The sequence below is a fragment of the Triticum dicoccoides genome, chromosome 3A (assembly GCF_002162155.2).
Source record: "Triticum dicoccoides isolate Atlit2015 ecotype Zavitan chromosome 3A, WEW_v2.0, whole genome shotgun sequence".
Classification (NCBI taxonomy): domain Eukaryota; kingdom Viridiplantae; phylum Streptophyta; class Magnoliopsida; order Poales; family Poaceae; genus Triticum; species Triticum dicoccoides.
In genome coordinates this window covers 76,440,622-76,456,166 of record NC_041384.1, presented here as the reverse complement: position 1 = coordinate 76,456,166, position 15,545 = coordinate 76,440,622, and positions in this window count along the sequence as shown.

The following is a 15,545-nucleotide window of genomic DNA, read 5'->3' as shown; positions in this document are numbered from 1 at the left end:
GACTTGAGCGTGATCTCCTACTGGATTGATACCTTGGTTCTCAAAAACTGAGGGAAATACTTACGCTACTTTGCTGCATCACCCTTTCCTCTTCAAGGGAAAACCAACGCAGTGCTCAAGAGGTAGCAATGCACCCCCATCAATGCATAGGGCGTTAGTGGCCTTCTGAAACCCCTGTTCACTGGTTTCCTCTTCATCCCCTCCATCACTCACATCATCACAGGTTTCCTTCTCTTGATCCCTGGCGGGATTTCCTTGGTTCCAAAAGGGTTTGCCGAGGTGATTTGCTTCACCACCGCGACCCTTGCCGCCAGTGGCATTCTGACCTTTTTCCCTGTCACGCTTATCATATTCCGCCCTCTGTTTCTTGACAAGCTGCTCAACATGGTAATACTCCTGAAGGTCATGGCCCTTGGTCCGATATATCTGCAGTACGGCCCATCGCCTTTCTGAGCTTTCTCAGCAGCAACGACTTCCCGGCAGGGAGCGCGAGCGGCAGCTTCCTTGCCGGAGGCCTTAGCCTTGGCCTTCTTGCCGGTACTAGGTGTGCCCGAACCTTCCACAGTCATCACTGCCTTATCTCTTGGCTTCTTACTGCGCTTCTTGCCCTTTCTCTGACTGGTTGATTCATCCTCATCCTCTGAATCAACATTGGTGCAATCTTCCTCTTCGGGCAACTTCCTTCCTTCCTCCATCCGAGCACACTTATCCACCAGTGTGTATAGCTCCTTCACAGTCTTGGGCAACCGCATGTTCATCTTGGAATGAATGCGATAGTTGCCCACATTGGACTAGAAAGCTGCTATAACGGCTGCCGGATGGATATTTGGAATATTTCTATGAACTTTACTAAATCTCTGCAAAAACTTACGGAGAGTTTCTCCTTCCTTCTGCTGGAGAAGTTGCAGGTCGCTGGGCCTGCCGGGCTCTTGGTGGCTACCGGTGAAGGCACCGATGAAGTCGTGGCATAGGTCTGCCCATGACAAAATGGAGTTCTCTGGTAGGTGCATCAGCCAAGACCTCACATCGGACTTGAGGGCCAAACGGAAGTAGTTGGCGAACACCTTGTCATCTCTTCCCCCGGCAGCCTGAACAACAATGGTGTAGATGCTCAGGAACTCTACCGGATTCAGCCTCCCGTCGTACTTCTCGGGTATCTCTGGCTTGAACATGCGAACGGACGACCAACGGACTTTCCACAACTCTCGTGTAAAGGCAGGGCAGCCGACCTCGAAAGGTAGGTACCCACCAACACCGAGCGTAGGCTCGTCGACATTGAGGCCGTCGTACCCGTCGGTCTGGCGGAGGTCGTCGCGACGTCGATCTATGTCGATGTGCGCGTCTCCCCGCCCCTATTGTCCGAGGCTCAACGTTGGCCTGGATGTGCTCGAGGGTCAGAAGAGGCCATTAAGACATCATCGGAATCTTGGTTCTATTGCGCCCACACCGGCTGCCGTGGTGGGGACTGCACCATGGGGATGACCCTCTACATACGACCAACATTACGGGCGGTTGCTGTCGCTTGGGGTGGTTGCGGTGGGCTAGCTCGTCGTGAGCCCCCAGCTTCGGCGAAACCGAGCAGGCTCTGGATGGTGGCACGCCATTCATCCATCTGCTCGACTGCTGGTGGGAACCTCGGTAGCAGCTGAGCTCGCGCCATAGCCTCTGTGGATGTGCTTGGCATAGATGTTGATGACGTCGATCGCACCGTCGCCTGGCTCCTGACGGTGTCAGCGACGGCGGCGGCGGCGCCGTGATACGTCTCCAACGTATCTATAATTTTTTATTGTTCCATGCTATTATATTATCAACCTTGGATGTTTTATATGCATTTATATGCTATTTTATATGATTTTGGGACTAACCTATTAACCTAAAGCCCAGTGCCAGTTTCTGTTTTTTCCTTGTTTTAGAGTATCACAGAAAAGGAAAATCAAACGGAGTCCAATTGACCTGAAGCTTCACGGAACTTATTTTTGGACCAGAAGAAGCCCATGGAGTATCGGAGATGGACCAAAAGAGTCTCGGGCTGCCCACGAGGGTGGGGGGCGCGCCCCTGCCTCGTGGACAGCCCGGAGATCCACCGATGTACTTCTTCCTCCTATATATATCCATATACCCTAAAAACTTTGGGGAGCACAATAGATCGGGAGTTATGCCACCAGAAGCATCCGTAGCCACCGAAAACCAATCTAGACCCGTTTCGGCACCCTGCCGGAGGGGGGAATCCCTCTTCGGTGTCCATCTTCATCATCCCGGTGCTCTCCATGACGAGGAGGGAGTAGTTCTACCTCGGGGCTGAGGGTATGTACCAGTAGCTATGTGTTTGATCTTTCTCTCTCGTGTTCTTGAGGTGGTACGATCTTGATGTATCACGAGCTTTGCTATTGTCGTTGGATCTTATGATGTTTCTCCCCCTCTACTCTCTTGTGATGGATTGAGTTTTCTCTTTGAAGTTATCTTATCGGATTGAGTCTTTAAGGATTTAAGAACACTTGATGTACGTCTTGCGTGGGATACCCGTGGTGACAATGGGGTATTCTATTGATCCACTTGATCTATGTATTGGTATTAACTTGCGGGTTCCGCCCATGAACCTATGCATAGGGGTTGGCACACGTTTTCGTCTTGACTCTCCGGTAGAATCTTTGGGGCACTCTTTGAATTACTTTGTGTTGTTTGAATAGATGAATCTGAGATTGGGTGATGCATATCGTATAATCATACCCACGGATACTTGAGGTGACATTGAAGTATCTAGGTGACATCAGGGTTTTGGTTGATTTGTGGCTTAAGGTGTTATTCTAGTAAGAACTCTATCATAGATCGAATGGAAATAATAGCTTCATGTTATTTTACTATGGACTCTTGAATATATCGATCAGAAAAGATAACTTTGAGGTGGTTTCGTACCCTACCATAATCTCTTCGTTTGTTCTCCGCTATTAGTGACTTTGGAATGAATCTTTGTTGCATGTTGAGGGATAGTTATGTGATCCAATTATGTTATTATTGTTGAGATAACTTGCACTAGTGAAAGTATGAACCCTAGGCCTTGTTTCAACGCATTGCAATATCGTTTGTTCTCACTTTTATCATTAGTTACCTTGCTGTTTTTATATTTTCAGATTACAAAAACCTTTATCTACTATCCATATTGCACTTGTATCACCATCTCTTCGCCGAACTAGTGCACCTATACAATTTATATTGTATTGGTTGTGTTGGGGACACAAGAGACTCTTTGTTATTTGGTTGCAGGGTTGCTTGAGAGAGACCATCTTCATCCTACGCCTCCCACGGATTGATAAACCTTAGGTCACTCACTTAAGGGAAATTTGCTACTGTCCTACAAACCTCTGCACTTGGAGGCCCAACAACGTCTACAAGAAGAAGGTTATGTAGTAGACATCAAGCTCTTTTCTGGCGCGTTGCCGGGGAGGTTAGTGCTTGAAGGTATATCTTTAGATCTTGCAATCAAATCCTTTAGTTTCTTGTTTTAGCACTAGTTTACTTTATAAAAGAAAACTACAAAAAAATATGGAATTGAGTTTGCCTCATACGCTTCATCTTTTTAATATCTTACGTGAGTATGATGGAAAGTAAAATTGTGCCAAAGTGTTAGAAGAAGAATGCTATAAAATATTTGGCACTAAATCTTTGAATGATGAGCATGATTGCAATATTGTTAGTATGAACTCTTTGAATGTCCATAGTACTAATGATGATTGCATTAGTTATGATGAAAATGTCTCCTATAAACATGTCAATTTTTGTGGAGTGCATTGGGTTTGCAAGTACACACCAAACAGGGAAGATATATATTGCAAGAGGCATAAGCATTTAGAAACTAAATGGTTGCAAGAAAGGCTAAATGTTAGTGCTGAAAATTTAAAATTTGTTAGCCATAATTGTGAACTTTGCAATGAACATGGTCATTTAAATATTAAATGCAAATTGTTTCATGATCGAATCGTGTCCAAAAATTGTGATGACTTGATTTCCCTTGCAAATTATAATGAACTTAGTTTGCTTTTGAGTTATGAAGAAATGAAACGTCAAACTAAGATTATTCTAGAATATAACCTCGAGAAATTCCTCGATATTGAGCTAGAAGAAATTTATATGTATTATGCGGTGAATTGCATTGAAAATCCTTATATTGCCAATTATATAAAGAAAAGAAAAGAAATAGAAGATGAAGAGAATATATTACATATAAAAAATACTTTACGAGCTACCAGAAAAAAGATAAATACCCTAGAAAATCCTATAATATAGAAACATCTATCCGTTAATCTGATAGCACCAGAAAAACCTATCAATATTAGCCGATGGATGTTCGTAAACAATTCCCTGCGATTTTTTAAAAGAAAATACACCTCCCCACGTTAAAAAAAGAGTCCACAAACCAGAGTCCATACACCTCTCACGTTAAAAGGAGTCCACACGCCTTTTATGAAAAAAGAGTCCACAAACCTCACGTGACCCAATCCAGGCCAAAACAAATTAACAAAAGAAAATTCCCACAAATCGGATCTAACAAAAAAAAGCCTAGCACCTAGGGTAAAAAGTAAAACAGTTTGTCTAATTCACATCTAGATGTTTTTTAAGGATATCACATCTAACCTCCCATAAATATATAATGAAGCAACAAGAAACAAAAAAAAACTAGGACAAAAAAATAGACCACAAACAGAATGAAAATCAGCTTAGATGTGACATAACTATGTCACATCTAGATGTGTCCTAGACAGACCCAAAGTAAAAACAGCACGCCTGCATAACCCCTCTATCATCCCCATGCCCTGGCGGCGGCCAATTCGGGCGATGGAGTCGCTGGCGAGATGGATGAAGCCTCTCCGTGGGCTGATCATATGTCCTAAACTTCAACCCATATGTAGCTACTCTCCCCTGATGCCTTCTCTCTGCTGTTGACGTCTTATGTGCTACCCTTGGTAAGATGAAAAAGAATTTACATATGCATGTATCTCCCATCGCTCAAAGGTATGATCCGGCTCCCATGTTGTTTCCCATTGGTTACTTTTGTTAAGTCTACTATTTGCTCGGAAGCTGGATGATGGATTGCCCAGCCCGATGGTTTTCCTGCCATAGATCAGACAGTACATACAAGAGGACTGGAGTACACGTACGGAAGCAGGTTGATTAATTCCTAATGTTGGCTGGATGCACACGTACTGACGTACAAGAGGACTTGATGGAATCTTGCCGGATGAAAATGCTCCCAAGAAACACATGCACATGACTGGATTTGATTGCAAAAGAATCCTGTAGTGATTTACACTAACATAGGCTACCTAAATACAATCCTAATCGGTGATTGTTTTAATGTCACAGCTCGACAGGACACCACATATCGTGGTTAATTCCAGCATGCTCCATCTCACGTTGTTCATGTAGGTGTAGTTGGGATGTGTTCTTCTTTTACAGATTTGTTGGGATATGTTCTAGCTCTTCTTACTTTGTAGTTTCCATATGAATTTTCAAAGCATATTGCCTCAATATGAAATTTAAGATTTGTGGTTTGGAAGTAGAATAAAACAATTAGGATTAACTATAATGGTAGTTGTATTTTCTTTGAAATAAAACAATATATCAGTACAAGAAATTTCTGATGTGATGGTTCATGTACAGGCTGACCCATTGTTTAGGTGACTTCAACCTTACAGATTTGAGTTAGGAAAAGGAGAGGGTCCACAAGAAATGACTGCCCTGTTGAATCCGGGAGCATCATGAGTGATTAATCAAAATTCAATAGGGATGTCCATAAGAAATATGTTACCTGCTAATCCCTCCACAATCGCTTCTCCTCTTCCACACGAAAGTAGACAAACGACTGTTTAAACAAGCACTTATGCCGCATATATGTTCCGCACATATACCTAAGCCATGACACCTATGCACGACAATAGTGTTTATTTGAGACCAAATTAATTATTTAATTGTTAATCCATGACTACTTCTGTTGCAGTCTCACTCTTCATTGATTTTATAATATACAAAATTGATAAGTGCTTATTTGTCATAATGTCACATTGTTCTCCTTAATTCAGAAATTTTCAGGGATGTAATTTAATAGGTGTGCGCTTATCCGCGGCGTCAGGTTGACATGCTACGGTACAAAATCAATGCCATAGAACACACTCTCTTGATCAGTGCATTCAACAAGATACTCCTATTGGTCCAATACGTCGGACTACAGAAGGAAGCGCCAAGGTATCATAAGAAATGAATATGATAATGAAGCAAGACCATGGATCAGCCGAATCAGCTGCGAGGCAAGCAGCAACATGGTGGAGAAATGAGCTTCTGGATTCTCCGGTGAAGCACTTCAACAGACTCACCGTCATACTTCGTCAACATAACGAAACCCCTCAATTTCTTAGCGATTGGTATGTATGTTTCTGCCATTAGATCAAAACCCTGATCTTGGAGATATATTTTTGTTCTGTTAAGATACTACATAATGAAAGGGTGGGAGAATGATGTTCTGGTAAACTTAGGATTTTGTTATAGTTAGTTACATGTAGGACATTAATGTAACGTAAACATACATAAGAAAAGGTGCATTTTAGCTAGAGAAATCATTCCTAATGAAAATATCTTCTCTTTACAAACAAGGCAATTAGCCAACGTACAAATGCTGACTCCATAGCCCTTATAAGTACAAGATACAAGTTCATATTTTGTTCAAGAGTTTATTGTAATTGGCTATCCAAATGGATTTTAGAGATTATAAATATCGTTAACATAGATTTATGAACATTAAGATACGATGGATCCTTCAAATATTATGCCCGCCCAAGTAAGATGATTTGGAAAGCAAGAAAATGCTACATAATCCAAGGTGGCCAGGGTCTACCAAGTTCCTATTTGTCGACTCCCTAAACTGAATTGTTTATCCATTACTTTATGATGTAATACTTTTAATGGAAGAGGTTCATAGCACTAAACACATCACAGATGTAAGACAAAACTATTTTCGCAAAAGTAATATTTCTAAGTGTCATCACATTTGGTCCCAATTTTTCTTTACACAAATGAAGTCTCATTATTGAACCTCCTAAGTTCTAGCCCGCGCATCGAGCGGGCCAGTTTTCTAGTACTAACGAAAGGGAAGAGACTTCCCAACATCCTCCTATTATTTCTTATGATGAATCAGGTAACGAGGAGGAGCCTTCTATTCAACCAATCTCATTAATAAGGAGCTCCAAAAAGAGTATTGAACCCACACATGATGTGGTGAAGAAGAAGAAAAGAAAAAGGAAGAGAGGTAAAAAGATATCTCTCCCAAATAATGCTGCTCCTATTACTGTTGTGCCTCATGAAAATATAATTATGGAAGATGATGCACTTAATGATGATCTCGTTATGCCTATTGCTTGTTGTGATGATTATGATTGGGAAGATAATGATACTTCTTATGATCTTGAAAATCTTTTTGGCACTTGCTTGGAAGAATATGATAATTGCTATACTATTGGTGCTATCCATACTATTAATGATGAGAGTGATTATGCTTATGATATGAAAAGGCCCAAGCTTGGGGATGCTATGTTTGATGAGAATGACAAGTTTGAAAATATATTTGCTGCAATTAATGTTTGTCCCAAGCTTGGGGATGCTCTATTTAATGAAGATGATATTTGTAGTCTTCCAAGTTTTGATATGCAAATTTATTATGATGATAACATGCCTCCTACTTATGATGATTATATTGATGAAAGTGGGTTTGGAAGAGTGTCAACTTTAGGAAGTAATGATTCCACTATTTTGGAGGATGTTGAATCTTATTGTGATAATTATGGAAGTGGGTTTGGAGAGGTCATGACTTTATTCAGTAATGATTCCATTATCTTGGAAGAGGTTTCAGTTGATTATGATGAGAACAAAGTTGCTACTTATGATGATTATTGTGATGACTGCTATAAAAAGTAGTGATGATTATATTTATAAAAACTTTCATGATTATGATTACCCTTTTCCTGAATATTACTCTTTTAATGTGGAAACAATTTATAGTATTCGAGTCTCTTATGATACTCCCACTATTCCGATTGAGAAGAATTTTGCTTATGTAGAGAGTAGTAAACTTTCTATGCTTGTAGATCATGAAAAGAATGCTTTATGTGATAGTTATATTGTTGAATTCATTCATGATTACACTGAAAATTATTATGAGGGAGGAACATATGCTTGTAGGAATTGCAATAATATCAAGTTTCCTCTCTATGTGTTGAAAATCTTAAAGTTATCCTTGTTTTACCTTCCTATGCAAGTTGATTCTTGTTCCCACAAGTTGTTTGCTCACAAAATCCTTATGAATAGTAAGTGGGTTAGACTTAAATTTTCTAGTCATATTCTTCATGATGCTCTCTTTATGTTACAATTCTTATCCTTTATGTGAGCATCGTTGAAATCATCATGCCTAGCTAGGGGCGTTAAACGTTAGCGCTTGTTGGGAGGCAACCCAATTTTATTTTTGTTATTTTCTTTTTGTTCCTGTTTAGTAATAAATAAATTATCTAGCCTCTGTTTTGGTTGTGTTTTTTGTGTTTAATTAGTGCTTTTGCCAAGTAGAACCGTTGGGAAGACTTGGGGAAAGTCTTTTTGATCTTGCTGTAAAAAACAGAAACTTTAGCGCTCACGAGAATAGCTGCCGTTTTTATTTGGAAAGTGATATTTAGTTAATTCTTTTTCAAGATGATTAATAGGTAAATTCCTAATTTACAGAAATTTATTTTAGAATTTTTGGAGTTCCATAAGTATTCGAAACCTACAGATTACTACAGACTGTTCTGTTTTTGACAGATTCTGTTTTTTATGTGTTATTTGCTTATTTTGATGAATCTATGAGTAGTATCGGAGGGTATGAACCATAGATAAGTTGAAATACAATATATATTACACCTATATAAATAAAGAATGAGTTCACAACAGTATCTAAGTATTGATTTATTTTCTTATACTAACGGAGCTCACGAGGATTTTCTGTTAAGTTTTGTGTTGTGAAGTTTTCAAGTTTTGGGTAAAGATTTAATGGACTATGGAATAAGGAGTGGAAATAGCCTAGGCTTGGGGATGACCAAGGCACCCCAAGGTAATATTCAATGACAACCAAAAGCCTAAGCTTGGGGATGCCCCGGAAGGCATCCCCTCTTTCGTCTTCGTTCATCGGTAACTTTACTTGGAGCTATATTTTTATTTACCATATGATATGTGTTTTGCTTGGAGCGTCATTTTATTTTATTTGGTTTTGCTTTTTGTTTGAATAAATACCAAGATTTGAAATTCTTAAATGTTAGAGAGTCTTCATATAGTTGCATAATTATTCGACTACTCATTGATCTTCACTTATATCTTTCGGAGTAGTTTGTTGTTGCTCTAGTGCTTCAGTTATATATTTTTAGAGCACAATGGTGGTTTTATTTTATAGAAATTAATGAACTCTCATTCTTCACTTACATTATTTTGAGAATCTTTAAAATAGCATGGTAGTTTGCTTTGGTTATGAAACTAGTCCTAATATGATGGGCATCCAAGAGGGATATAATAAAAACTTTCATATAGAGTGCATTGAATACTATGAGAAGTTTGATACTTGATGATTGTTTTGAGATATGGAGATGGTAATATTAGAGTCATGTGAATTTGAGAAATACTTGTGTTAAAGTTTGTGATTCCCATAGCATGCACGTATGGTGAACCGTTATGTGATGAAGTCGGAGCATGATTTATTTATTGATTGTCTTCCTTATGAGTGGCGGTCCGGGACGAGCGATGATATTTTCTTACCAATCTATCCCCCTAGGATCATGCACGTAGTACTTTGTTTCGATAACTAATAGATTTTTGCAATAAGTATGTGAGTTCTTTATGACTAATGTTGAGTCCATGGATTATACGCACTCTCACCCTTCCACCATTGCTAGCCTCTCTTGTGCCGTGCAATTTTCGCCAGTACCATATCACCCACCATCACCTTCCTCAAAACAGCCATCATATCTACCTATTATGGCATTTCCATAGCCATTCCGAGATATATTGCCATGCAACTTTCCAATGTTCCGTTTATTATAACACGCTCCATCATTGTCATATTGCTTTGCATGATCATGTAGTTGACATCGTATTTGTGGCAAAGCCACCGTTCATTATTCTTTCATACATGTCACTCATGAGTCATTGCACATCCTGGTACACCACCGGAGGCATTCATATAGAGTCATATCTTGTTCTAAGTATCGAGTTGTAATTCTTGAGTTGTAAGTAAATAAGAATGTGATGATCATCATTATTAGAGCATTGTCCCGGTAAGGAAAGGATGATAGAGACTATGATTCCCCCAAAAGTCAGGATGAGACTCCGGATGAAAAAAGAGAGAGAAAGGCCATAAAAAAGAGAAGGCCCCAAAAAATAAAATGAGAGAAAAGGAGAGAAGGGACAATGCTACTATCCTTTTACCACACTTGTGCTTCAAAGTAGCACCATGATCTTCATGATAGAGAGTCTCTTATGTTGTCATACTAGTGGGAAATTTTCATTATAGAACTTGGCTTGTATATTCCAATGACGGACTTCCTCAAAATGCCCTAGGTCTTCGTGAGCAAGCGAGTTGGATGCACACCCACTTAGTTTCTTTTTGAGCTTCCATACACTTATAGCTCTAGTGCATCCGTTGCATGGCAATCCCTACTCACTCACATTGATATCTATTGATGGGCATCTCCATAGCCTGTTGATACGCCTAGTTGGTGTGAGACTATCTTCTCCCTTTTTGTCTTCTCACAACCACCATTCTATTCCACCTATAGTGCTATGTCCATGGCTCACGCTCATGTATTGCGTGAAGATTGAAAAAGTTTGAGAACATCAAAAGTATGAAACAATTGATTGGCTTGTCATCGGGGTTGTGCATGATTTAAATATTTTGTGTGCTGAAGATAGAGCATAGCCAGACTATATGATTTTGTAGGGATAGATTTCTTTGGCCATGTTATTTTGAGAAGACATAAATGCTTGGTTAGTATGCTTGAAGTATTATTATTTTTATGTCAATATTAAACTTTTGTCTTGAATCTTATGGATCTGAATATTCTTGCGACAATAAAGAGAACTACATGATAAATATGTTAGGTAGCATTCCACATCAAAAATTCTGTTTTTATCATTTACCTACTCGAGGACGAGCAAGAATTAAGCTTGGGGATGCTGATACGTCTCCAACGTATCTATAATTTTTGATTGTTCCATGCTATTATATTATCAACCTTGGATGTTTTATATGCATTTATATCATATTTTATATGATTTTTGGGACTAACCTATTAACCTAGAGCCGAGTGCCAGTTTCTGTTTTTCCTTGTTTTTTCCTTGTTTTAGAGTATCACAGAAAAGGAAAATCAAACGGAGTCCAATTGACCTGAAACTTCATGGAACTTATTTTTGGACCAGAAGAAGCCCATTGAGTATCGGAGATGGACCAGAAGAGTCCTGGGCTGCCCACGAGGGTGGGGGCGCACCCACCCCCCTAGGCGCGCCCCCCTGCCTCGTGGACAGCCCGGAGATTCACCGATGTACTTCTTCCTCCTATATATATATCCATATACCCTAAAAACTTCGAGGAGCACAATAGATCAGGAGTTCCGCTGCCAGAAGCCTCCGTAGCCACCGAAAACCAATCTAGACCCGTTCCAGCACCCTGCCAGAGGGGGGAATCCCTCTCCGGTGGCCATCTTCATCATCCCGGTGCTCTCCATGATGAGGAGGGAGTAGTTCTCCCTCGGGGCTGAGGGTATGTACCAGTAGCTATGTGTTTGATCTTTCTCTCTCGTGTTCTTGAGGTGGTACGATCTTGATGTATCGTGAGCTTTGCTATTGTAGTTGGATGTTATGATGTTTCTCGCCCTCTACTCTATTGTAATGGATTGAGTTTTTCCTTTGAAGTTATCTTATCGGATTGAGTCTTTAAGTATTTGAGAACACTTGATGTATGTCTTGCGTGGGATACCCGTGGTGCCAATGGGGTATTCTATTGATCCACTTGATGTATGTTTTGGTGATCAACTTGCGGGTTCCTCCCATGAACCTATGCATAGGGGTTGGCACACGTTTTCATCTTGACTCTCTGGTAGAATCTTTGGGGCACTCTTTGAATTACTTTGTGTTGGTTTGAATAGATGAATCTGAGATTGTGTGATGCATATCGTATAATCATACCCACGGATACTTGAGGTGACATTGGAGTATCTAGGTGACATTAGGGTTTTGGTTGATTTGTGTCTTAAGGTGTTATTCTAGTATGAACTCTATGATTGATCGAACAAAAAGAATAGCTTCATGTTATTTTACTATGGACTCTTGAATATATCGATCAGAAAAGATAACTTTGAGGTGGTTTCGTACCCTACCATAATCTCTTCGTTTGTTCTCCGCTATTAGTGACTTTGGAATGACTCTTTGTTGCATGTTGAGGGATAGTTATGTGATCCAATTATGTTATTATTGTTGAGATAACTTGCACTAGTGAAAGTATGAACCCTAGGCCTTGTTTCAACGCATTGCAATATCGTTTGTTCTCACTTTTATCGTTAGTTACCTTGCTGTTTTTATATTTTCAGATTACAAAAACCTTTATCTACTATCCATATTGCACTTGTATCACCATCTCTTCGCCGAACTAGTGCACCTATACAATTTACTATTGTATTGGGTGTGTTGGGGACACAAGAGACTCTTTGTTATTTGGTTGCAGGGTTGCTTGAGAGAGACCATCTTCATCCTACGCCTCCCACGGATTGATAAACCTTAGGTCATCCACTTGAGGAAATTTGCTACTGTCCGACAAACCTCTGCAGTTGGAGGCCCAAAAACGTCTACAAGAAGAAGGTTGTGTAGTAGACATCAGGCCGCGCCCACGCTGCTGTGGGACGATCACCTGGGCAGCGGGGGTTGCGCGGCGGTGGTGCTTGAGGGTCAGTGGTTCCGTTAAGCGTAGCGGTCTGGTTGGCTCGTCTGGGAGGAGGCACATGCGCCGCGGTCTCTCCCGTGGTGGGGGCGGCCAGAGGGCGATGGCTTACCCCGGACCAAGCTCCGTTCCCATGGCTATGCCCATCGGTGAGAGGAGGGGGTGCGGATGGAGTGCCCCCTCGCCTGCACCTTGCAGAGCATAACCGTTGAGGCGCTGCTGATGTTATTCTCCTCCGATATCTCCTACCCCCGTGTCGGCCGCGGGGGGAGTGGTGATGGCGCCACCTGCTCCAACCACGTCCCTAGCAGCGTTCGTGTCCTCGCGTGCCTCCGCATCCCCTGCGGCATTAGAGGCTGTGGGCGGCGGAGCCTTCGAGGTGGATGGATGGGCCGAAGCACCGGACTTATTCTTGGGTGCCATGGTCGATGGCGTCGTCAAAGATGAAGATGGTGATGAAGATGACGCGCTGCACATGTTTTCAGGTTCGCGCAAGCGAACCCCCTACCTGGCGCGCCAAATATGTCATGGGATATCCGCGGCCACCTATGGGACCGGGAGGCCCCTTGCTTGTTTGGCATGGGGACATCGCGTTGCACAAAGAGCGGACCAGCGCACGACAGCGTGGCAGAGAACACACGAGCAATTTACCCAGGTTTGGGCTGCCGCGAGGCGTAAAGCCCTACTCCTGCTTTGGTGGATTGATGGTGGAATGGAGGTGGTGAAGCATAGTACACTTGCCCGGCAGGGGTTGCCTTAGGGCAGTAGCGACTACGCGCATATGGGGGTGTGGGTTCGTAAAGTTTCCAACCCTTTCTACGGTTGCCATGGGCATCCTTTTATAAATGAAGGGGTCACCACAATGGCAAAGTAGTCATTATGCACTGATATGATAGCAAACAGTGCTATCATACCTAACTCTGTGGGCAAACAGGGCGCATTAAATGCACCGCTTAGTGTCACATCACTGGTTGCCCGGCAAGGCTTGCCGGGCTATCTTGCCAGCTCCGCGCCTGTTCTCTTGACACGTGTAGGACGGGTGTCATCTGTGGGTTTCTTCTGTAGGAAATGGCTGCCATGTGGCATATGGCTACCACTTAATCACCTTGTAGCTTGACACCGCACTGATGGACGACATGGGTCGTGCTGGAGTGGTTGGTGAGGTGGTTTTACCTCCGTGAGCCCCGACATGCCCTGCCAAGGCGCCTTGGGCGCCTACTTCTGGGGGTGGCCTTGCCCCTTGCCGGGCTCGCCTTATGCTAAGGAAAAGGATGATGAGGAATTTGAGCGCTTTGTTGAAATGCTTAGGCCTGTCTTTTTGTGCTTGCGTTTGACTGATATTTTGAAAATATCTCCTTATGCTAAGTATATGAAAGAAATTGTTACAAATAAAAGAAAGATACCGGAAGCTGAAATTTCCACCATGCTTGCTAATTATATGTTTAAGGGTGGAATACCAAAGAAACTAGGAGATCTAGGAATACCAACTATACCATGCTCCATTAAAAAAACTATGTTAAAACTGCTTTATGTGATTTGGGAGTCGGTGTTAGTGTTATGCCTTTCTCTTTATATCGTAGACTTGATTTGAATAAGTTGACACCAACTGAAATCTCTTTGCAAATGACCGATAAATCAACTGCTATACCCATCGGTATTTGTGAGGATGTGCATGTCGTAGTTGCAAATGTTACTATTTTAATGGACTTTGTTATTCTTGATATACCCGAGCACGACAATATGTTGATCATCCTTGGTAGACCCTTTTTGAATACTGCGGGGGCTATTATTGATTACAACAAGGGCAATTCCACTTTTCATGCTAATGGTAATGAGGATACGGTACACTTTTCGAAGAAACAACCTCAAGTTAATAGCATCAATTCTATTGAAAAAAATTCAACTATTGCTATTGGAGGTTTTGAATTCCCTATGCCTACTGTCAAAAATAAATATGATGTTCTTATTGTTGGGGACATGTGTATCCCCGTTGAGGTAACCTAGTGTTATACTAAGATTCTTTGATTTCATGTCATTCAGAAGAAGTTTGTTAATAAGACTTGATCAACCTTGTTAATGGATTCCTTTTGATGGGCATGAGATGGATGAATTTAGTAAACACAACTTTCTGTACCCACGTGGGTCCCCCTCACTTATTCCAGCACCCATCCACTTCGTCTTCCTCCAGGAAAAATCCCACTATTGCTCAAACCCGTGTTCTAGGTCATTTTGCTGCCATTTTCGATCTCCTTGCTCGGAGCTTTGTTTCCGAAACCGTTTCAGGGATTTGTTCATCGGTATGTGACTCCTCCAATGGTCCAATTAGTTTTTGTTCTAATTCTTTATATATTGCAATTTTTTGCTGCTGTGGTGACATTGTTCTTGAGCTTGCATGTCAAATTTATATGGTCCATAGTAGTTTTGATGCATGATATAGCCTCTAGGCACTTGTGGGAGTAGTTGCTATCAATTTTGTTGAGTTTTGTGCACTTTTATTTTGAGTTACTAAAAATTTCAGAAATTTTCAGAGAAAAGGAAAGAAAGGATGAAGAGATGG